The sequence below is a fragment of the Macaca mulatta genome, chromosome 8 (assembly GCF_049350105.2).
Source record: "Macaca mulatta isolate MMU2019108-1 chromosome 8, T2T-MMU8v2.0, whole genome shotgun sequence".
NCBI classification, from domain to species: Eukaryota; Metazoa; Chordata; class Mammalia; order Primates; family Cercopithecidae; genus Macaca; species Macaca mulatta.
Window position 1 is genome coordinate 38216854 of NC_133413.1, and position 9761 is coordinate 38226614.

At 43.1% G+C, this 9761-nt stretch overlaps 1 pseudogene; it reads right to left on the minus strand.

The window, feature by feature from the left end:
* Positions 1 to 5892: 5892 nt before the first annotated feature.
* On the minus strand, positions 5893 to 9100 carry LOC114680135 (putative UPF0607 protein ENSP00000382826 pseudogene; annotated as a pseudogene).
* Positions 9101 to 9761: the final 661 nt, after the last annotated feature.

The window sequence follows — 9761 nt, forward strand, 5'->3', positions numbered from 1 at the left end:
ATATCCAGCCAAACTAAGTTTCATAAGTGAAGGAGAAATAAAATCCTTTACAGATAAGCAAATGCTTAGAGATTTTGTCACCACTAGGCCTGCCTTACAAGAGACCCTGAAGGAAGCACTAAACATGGAAAGGAACAACCGGTACCAGCCATTGCAAAAACATGCCAAAATGTAAAGACCATCGAGGCTAGGAAGAAACTGCATCAACTAACGAGCAAAATAACCAGTTAATATCATAATGGCAGGATCAAGTTCACACATAACAATCTTAACCTTAAATGTAAATGGACTAAATGATCCAATTAAAAGACACAGACTGGCAAACTGGATAAAGAGTCAAGACCCATCAGTCTGCTGTATTCAGGAGACCCATCTCACACGCAGAGACATACATAGGCTCAAAATAAAGGGATGGAGGAAGATTTACCAAGCAAATGGAGAACAAAACAAAGCGGGGGTTGCAATACTAGTCTCTGATAAAACAGACTTTAAACCATCAAAGATCAAAAGAGACAAAGAAGGCCATTACATAATGGTAAAGGAATCAATTCATCAGGAAGAGCTAACTATCCTAAATATATATGCACCCAATACAGGAGCACCCAGATTCATAAAGCAAGTCCTTAGAGACTTACAAAGAGACTTAGACTCCCATACAATAATAATGGGAGACTTCAACACTCCACTGTCAACATTAGACAGATCAACGAGACAGAAAGTTAACAAGGATATCCAGGAATTGAACTCATCTCTGCAGCAAGCAGACCTAATAGACATCTATAGAACTCTCCACCCCAAATCAACAGAATATACATTCTTCTCAGCACCACATCGTACTTACTCCAAAATCGACCACGTAATTGGAAGTAAAGCACTCCTCAGCAAATGTACAAGAACAGAAATTATAACAAACTGTCTCTCAGACCACAGTGCAATCAAACTAGAACTCAGGACTAAGAAACTCAATCAAAACCGCTCAACTACATGGAAACTGAACAACCTGCTCCTGAATGACTACTGGGTACATAATGAAATGAAGGCAGAAATAAAGATGTTCTTTGAAACCAATGAGAACAAAGATACAACACACCAGAATCTCTGGGACACATTTAAAGCAGTGTGTAGAGGGAAATTTATAGCACTAAATGCCCACAAGAGAAAGCAGGAAAGATCTAAGATTGACACTCTAACATCGCAATTAAAAGAACTAGAGAAGCAAGAGCAAACACATTCGAAAGCTAGCAGAAGGCAAGAAATAACTAAGATCAGAGCAGAACTGAAGGAGATAGAGACACAAAAAACCCTCCAAAAAATCAATGAATCCAGGAGTTGGTTTTTTGAAAAGATCAACAAAATTGACAGACCACTAGCAAGACTAATAAAGAAGAAAAGAGAGAAGAATCAAATTGACGCAATAAAAAATGATAAAGGGGATATCACCACCGACCCCACAGAAATACAAACTACCATCAGAGAATACTATAAACACCTCTACGCAAATAAACTGGAAAACCTAGAAGAAATGGATAATTTCCTGGACACTTACACTCTTCCAAGACTAAACCAGGAAGAAGTTGAATCCCTGAATAGACCAATAGTAGGCTCTGAAATTGAGGCAATAATTAATAGCCTACCAACCAAAAAAAGTCCAGGACCAGATGGATTCACAGCTGAATTCTACCAGAGGTACAACGAGGAGTTGGTACCATTCCTTCTGAAACTATTCCAATCAATAGAAAAAGAGGGAATCCTCCCTAACTCATTTTATGAGGCCAACATCATCCTGATACCAAAGCCTGGCAGAGACACAACAAAAAAAGAGAATTTTAGACCAATATCCCTGATGAACATCGATGCAAAAATCCTCAATAAAATACTGGCAAACCGGATTCAGCAGCACATCAAAAAGCTTATCCACCATGATCAAGTGGGCTTCATCCCTGGGATGCAAGGCTGGTTCAACATTCGCAAATCAATAAACATAATCCAGCATATAAACAGAACCAAAGACAAGAACCACATGATTATCTCAATAGATGCAGAAAAGGCTTTTGACAAAATTCAACAGCCCTTCATGCTAAAAACGCTCAATAAATTCGGTATTGATGGAACGTACATCAAAATAATAAGAGCTATTTATGACAAACCCACAGCCAATATCATACTGAATGGGCAAAAACTGGAAAAATTCCCTTTGAAAACTGGTACAAGACAGGGATGCCCTCTCTCACCACTCCTATTCAACATAGTGCTGGAAGTTCTGGCTAGGGTAATTAGGCAAGAGAAAGAAATCAAGGGTATTCAGTTAGGAAAAGAAGGAGTCAAACTGTCCCTGTTTGCAGATGACATGATTGTATATGTAGAAAACCCCATTGTCTCAGCCCAAAATCTCCTTAAGCTGATAAGCAACTTCAGCAAAGTCTCAGGATACAAAATTAATGTGCAAAAATCACAAGCATTCTTATACACCAGTAACAGACAAACAGAGAGCCAAATCAGGAATGAACTTCCATTCACAATTGCTTCAAAGAGAATAAAATACCTAGGAATCCAACTTACAAGGGATGTAAAGGACCTCGTCAAGGAGAACTACAAACCACTGCTCAGTGAAATAAAAGAGGACACAAACAAATGGAAGAACATACCATGCTCATGGATAGGAAGAATCAATATCGTGAAAATGGCCATACTGCCCAAGGTAATTTATAGATTCAATGCCATCCCCATCAAGCTACCAATGAGTTTCTTCACAGAATTGGAAAAAACTGCTTTAAAGTTCATATGGAACCAAAAAAGAGCCCGCATCTCCAAGACAATCCTAAGTCAAAAGAACAAAGCTGGAGGCATCACGCTACCTGACTTCAAACTATACTACAAGGCTACAGTAACCAAAACAGCATGGTACTGGTACCAAAACAGAGATATAGACCAATGGAACAGAACAGAGTCCTCAGAAATAATACCACACATCTACAGCCATCTGATCTTTGACAAACCTGAGAGAAACAAGAAATGGGGAAAGGATTCCCTATTTAATAAATGGTGCTGGGAAAATTGGCTAGCCATAAGTAGAAAGCTGAAACTGGATCCTTTCCTTACGCCTTATACGAAAATTAATTCAAGATGGATTAGAGACTTAAATGTTAGACCTAATACCATAAAAATCCTAGAGGAAAACCTAGGTAGTACCATTCAGGACATAGGCATGGGCAAAGACTTCATGTCTAAAACACCAAAAGCAACGGCAGCAAAAGCCAAAATTGACAAATGGGATCTCATTAAACTAAAGAGCTTCTGCACAGCAAAAGAAACTACCATCAGAGTGAACAGGCAACCTACAGAATGGGAGAAAGTTTTTGCAATCTACTCATCTGACAAAGGGCTAATATCCAGAACCTACAAAGCACTCAAACAAATTTACAAGAAAAAAACAAACAACCCCATCAAAAACTGGGCAAAGGATATGAACAGACATTTCTCAAAAGAAGACATTCATACAGCCAACAGACACATGAAAAAATGCTCATCATCACTGGCCATCAGAGAAATGCAAATCAAAACCACAATGAGATACCATCTCACACCAGTTAGAATGGCGATCATTAAAAAGTCAGGAAACAACAGGTGCTGGAGAGGATGTGGAGAAATAGGAACACTTTTACACTGTTGGTGGGATTGTAAACTAGTTCAACCATTATGGAAAACAGTATGGCGATTCCTCAAGGATCTAGAACTAGATGTACCATATGACCCAGCCATCCCATTACTGGGTATATACCCAAAGGATTATAAATTATGCTGCTATAAAGACACATGCACACGTATGTTTATTGCAGCACTATTCACAATAGCAAAGACTTGGAATCAACCCAAATATCCATCAGTGACAGATTGGATTAAGAAAATGTGGCACATATACACCATGGAATACTATGCAGCCATCAAAAAGGATGAGTTTGTGTCCTTTGTAGGGACATGGATGCAGCTGGAAACCATCATTCTTAGCAAACTATCACAAGAACAGAAAACCAAACACCGCATGTTCTCACTTATAGGTGGGAACTGAACAATGAGATCACTTGGACTCAGGAAGGGGAACATCACACACAGGGGCCTATCATGGGGAGGGGGGAGGGGGGAGGGATTGCATTGGGAGTTATACCTGATGTAAATGACGAGTTGATGGGTGCAGCACACCAACATGGCACAAGTATACATATGTAACAAACCTGCACGTTATGCACATGTACCCTACAACTTAAAGTATAATAATAATAAATAAATTAAAAAAAAAAAAAAAAAAAAGAAATTACTTAACGGGTACCAAGGGCACTGTTTGGATGATGGTTACACTACAATCCCAGACTTCTCCACTACACAATATATCCATGTAACAAAACTGCACTTATAACCCCTAAATCTATCAAAATAAAAAATATGTAAAAATAAATAAAATAAAAGACATTCATAGTATCTGTCCCTTCACCTCAGTCATAATGAAGGTAAATATAATACTTAGTGTATGTGGATGTTTTTGCTCAGTAGTAAAGCATAAGGCAACGTAAGGAGTAATTTTTTTTGCATGTGCTTATATTCTCTCCCGATAGCAGAAATGAAATTCCTGTAATGGCCTCCTTTCCCTAAGCCTCCAATGCCATCCCCTAACCTCTCGCATGAGATTCTGCATAGATTGTCCTCCCTGATAAATGCTTCCTGAAGAAGTGTAGGATGGAAGTTTCTCCAGTGACCTTGAATGGATCCAGATAAACAATTTAGAAAAATAAAACCCTTGCATGTTGCTGATGTGTTCTGATAAGGGTGAAGACAATGGGGGAGAGGCCCCATTGATCAGCGAAGTATTCTGCGAGCTCCTCTTTCCCCACAGCGTGTTTCTGCTCTGCTCATTTCACACACTCCTGTCACTTGTAAGCCCAAAGCATCAGTGGCTAAGAGAGTTAGCCTGGGTTCCAGAAGTGGACAAATGAAAGGATGCTACCTAAAACTGATGTAGAATCTTTATCTTTTTAGCATTAGACTTCAGCTAAAAGTGAGTTAATCTGCCATAAGTGTTCAGAATATTGTTCTGAGTTGAGAATATTGTTCTAAACATGTTCACATACTTGTTCAGAGTTACCAGTTTGTTAAACAAACAAACAAACAAACAAACTATTGACTCCCTGGGGTAAATAATATAGAACTCAGCAGTCAATGGGATATATTGGCGATTCCAATGGGGACAGTGGTGGAAGAGACAGAGTTTTGCCTATCCGTACTATGATTTTTAAAAACACTTTAAATCTTTAATATATTAAGTAGCAAGGAAAAATATTTTATTTATGATAACTAAATAATATTAACAACAACTTTATGGGGACATATATCTACATTTGTATATCAAAGTATTTTTAAAAAAGAAAATCATTTGTATCATTAAAATAATGTATAGAAACATAATCAAAGACCAAATACATCTTGGGCCATAATTTTACCACTTCTAAATTCTTATTTTCAAAAAAACATTAAGGGTAATTTAACTCACTACTGCTTTCCAAAATGTTATAATCAATTTGTCACATAGTAAAACTAAGTTGCCACCATACTAATTTAGGCTTAGAGATTTGTAAGGGTAACAAATATTTTAGAAACTTAAAACATAACCTTTTTGTTGAAATTTTATTTTTGCTTAGAACACAAAAGAAGAAAACAAGGAGTTTCATTTTTTTTTTTTTTTTTTTTTTGCCTGCTAAAAGTATTTGGGTAAATACTTTTTAGGTTTAAGATGGATCTTCTTTTAAAGATTTTAAATACATTTCTGAAAAGGCACTGATATGAGTTCCAGTTCTGAATGCCATGGTTATTTTCCCAGATTGTAGTGTTTTTTGCTGTTGTTGATTTTGTTTTGTTTTTTTCTTGAGACAGGGTTTCCTTCTGCCACTCTGCAGTCCAGGCTAAAGTGCAGTGGTGAGATCATAGCTCACTGCAGCCTTAGCCTCCTGGGTAGCTGGGACTACCAGTGAGCACCACCATGCCCGACTAATTCTTTAAAAAAAAAAAAAATTGTACAGATGAGGTCTCAGTATGTTATTCAGGCTGGTCTTGAACTTCTGGCCTCAAAGAATTCTCCTCCCTTGGTCTCTCATAGCACTACATTACTGGTATGAGCCATCATGCCTGGCCTCCCTAGATTGTTTTTAGGCAGATATGCAAAGCAGGAGATCAGTGGATATGAATATACTCTGAAATTTGAAAGATGAAAGAAGTGACCAAGCTGATTCAGAATTAAAGTCTGTATGAAGACCAAGCCATGCAGAGTAAAAGAGGTAAAAGTGGTAAAAGAGGAAACAGTCAGGAGAAAGAGGCACATCATGATCCTTTCCCACTGTTAGCGACTGAATCTAAAGGCATGCTAATGTTAAGCTTCAAAATGATGTGCTTCTGCTGTGAAATTGCAGCTAAGTCTTTTCAAGGTAGCAATACCATTCAGGTTGCTCAAATGTTTTGATTGGATTAAAATAAAAACTTTTGGAAACAAATCTATTTACAAAGTCCATGCAATCCTTCAGATATGTGTGTTTTTTCTCTCCCTAGCTTTCTTTTTCTTTGAAAAGCAGTGCCTTGCAGCTCCTTTTTCTGAGACAGAAAAAAAAAAAATCAATGATCAACAACAGTCTAGTACTCAAGAACAACCTAGAAATAACAAATCAGTCTGTGTGTGTGACAGAAAAGGCGAGTGTTTGTGGTAAGGAAAGTTGCTACCGTTTCAGACTTCCACAGGGCAATTATAACAAACAGTGGGCAGCCGGGCAGAGGCCCTCCTCAGTTCCCAGATGGTGCGGGGACCAGGCCGAGACGCTCCTCAGGTCTCAATCTCTTGACCTCGTGATCCACCTGCCTCGGCCTCCCAAAGTGCTGGGATTACAGGTGTGAGCCACCGTGCCCGCCCTGCCATGTCTTCTTTCTCCTCCCAAGCGGCTGTTTTCGTCTCCTGGATTTTGATGTTCTACTTAATACCCCCATGTTCTTAACTATGTTGCCCTGCTGGAGCCGTCGTTCCCTTTGGGAAGCCTGACGCAGCTCCAACATTGCCTCAGGAGATAGGCAGGGAAGCTTAGCAGGTGGGGACAGGCCGTCTCTATCCCACCTCAATTGCAGGGGAGGGGTCGGTGGCAGCGGCAGCGGTGGCCCTGACAGTTTTCTTTTGCGGGACCTGTGGCTGACAGCTCTGGGTGGAGAAGAGCCACTTGATGCAAGAGCTGCAGGATCCTTGCGCTGTAACTCCTTCCCCACCATCAGCAAGCCTGGAGAGCTGGGCAGGTGGTCTTTACCCAGCACCTTCAAGGCCGCCTTCTCTGGACACAGGAAGCAGCGCGGAACTGGGGCAGGGAGCACTGTTGGAACTGGGTCCGGCTTCCCAAAGGCAAGGACGCCTCCAGCAGGGCTGTGTGAGCTGAAGACTCCACGCCCTTGGAGTAGAAACTCACTGCATGCACCTGGACCTTGTCAGTCTGGTTCTTTTCTGTCAAGCCCTTGAGATGGACATTTCCCTCCAAGGGCCTGGGACTGCACCAGAAGGAAGTGAGGTTTCCTTGAGTCTCTAGGGGCCTGAAGGTGGAGGCTGCATCCCCATTGCTACAGGGGTGCCTTTTATTGTCCTCCTGCCCCTGGGTCTCTACCTGATCCACCTCCAGGGGTTCTTGGGGCTCTTCTTCTGCCCTCACCTCTGTCTTTGGAAGCGTGGCTGGGATCCGGGTCAGATTCCAAGACCTGATCATCTGCTCATCTAGCGAAGGCAGTCGGAGGTTAAGCTTGCGTCTGAGACTAGGGATCCTCACGCGGCTGAGGTGTCCGAACATCATGGAGTTGCGAGCAGACAGCATGGGTTTCTTCCTTGAGGGGAGCTTCCAGACCATAGAAGGCAGGACCTCCAGTGCCCGTGTTCCGAAGGAGAAGACACAGCCTTGTAGGGGCGCCGTCGCACCTGGCTGGAAAAGAAGGCCCAGGACCTCTCAGAGGGTAGAAGAGGAATTGGGAAGAGTACAGGGCTCCCGGGACAGGCACAGGCGCAGGAGCGGAGCGGGGAGCCCCGCCAGCTGGGAAGGCCTCACCGACAAGACAAGCAGATTGCCAATGGCGTTGCCGGGACCTGTGGAGGAACCAGGAACAAAATATGCTTAGACAAGCACGTTGCCTATGGCGTGGCCGAGACCTGCGGTGGAACCTTGGGAGGTCGAGGCGGGTGGATCACGAGGTCAGGAGATCAAGACCATCCTGGCTAACATGGTGAAACCCCGTCTCTACTAAAAAAAAAAAAAAAAAAAAAAATTAGCCGGGCGTGGTGGCAGGCGCCTGTAGTCCCAGCTACTCAGGAGGCTGAGGAAGGAGAATGCCATTAACCCAGTAGGCGGAGCTTGCAGTGAGCAGAAAGCATGCCAGTGCCCTCCAGCCTGGGCGACAGAGCGAGATTCCGTGTCAAAAAAAAAAAAAAAAAAAAAAGAAAGAAAAAAAGAAAAAAAAAAAGGTTCGAAGAGCAAGTTGCCTATGACGTGGCCGGGACCTGCAGTGGAACGAGGAACAAAATATGCTTAGTGAATTGCCCATTTTGAGCGAATTGTGCGCAGACGAAAGTGAGGGTCAGAAGCGGAGAGGATACTCCTTAGTCACCCACTTCTCTGTGGCCTGCGCGCACTGGGCACCTGGGACATCACAACTGGGCTGGTGGTAGAGCCAGGGTGTGGAGGAGTGCGCAGGTGAGGGCGCCTACGAGAGGAGTCAAAGGGCAAAGGGCTAGGCCCCTCCACTGGGCCAGCTGGACTCTAGCCTCAGGGACGTCCTGCTCCTGGGGTTAGGTGTGTGGCCCTGGATGGGCCCCGCTGTGGGGCTATGGGGGGTGCAGGGCTGATCCACCAGAGCCCTTCCTGCCTGGCGCCTGGCCTAGGAGCTGGCTAGCACGCAGTGGACCTGTCTTGGCCAGCCCTTTCCCCTGGGTTACAGGGTCAGAACCTGCTGGAAGCACAGCACAGGACCAGCCAGATCCCACCAGGCTCCCCCGGCGCCTCTCCAGTGCCTCTGTGCCACCTGGAGCCAGGTCTGCCTTCTCCATGGCCGCTCTGGCCTCGGGAGCTGCCACCCTCACTGTGCAGTTTTCCAAGTAGAGGACGTGGTGCCCTGACCTGACTGGATGCTGTCCTTTACCACATCCCTTCCTGGCAGGCAGGGTCTCCACTTCTTTTTACAAATTTGCCTGAGACCGTTCCTCAGGTCATTCAGGTGGTCATGGCCCAGCCATTCTGTGATTCCACAGCTGGCACTCTGTCCTGTGTGCTTCCTGATCATGGATACAGGATGTATTCTTATTTTTTCCTGCAGTCCTGGGGTACTTAGCACTGTGGCATATCTGTAATAAGCACATGCACACCTAGAAGGAGGTCTTCAACATGTAAGTTGACCGTGGTCCACTCTGGGCTCCAGTCCTCTACAAAGATGTAGGGCAGGGACTACCAGTTGTCAGCACGGCACCATCCCACACTGCTCTTCCAATGGAGCCTTTCAGCCCGGATATTCTTCTTTGTCTGGTGGGAAGGATCCAAGTATGTAAAGATTATGTTCTAAATCAGCTTTGGTCTATCCTAAAAGAAATTCACCAGTGGATTATTCCATATAGATAAAATTCAGTTTCTCTGGTCTTCCTAGAATGTGTCTAGAAAGCAAGTATATTATTTATTTACAAGTTAATAGTGGGTTAATGTTTTGGACTAAAATAT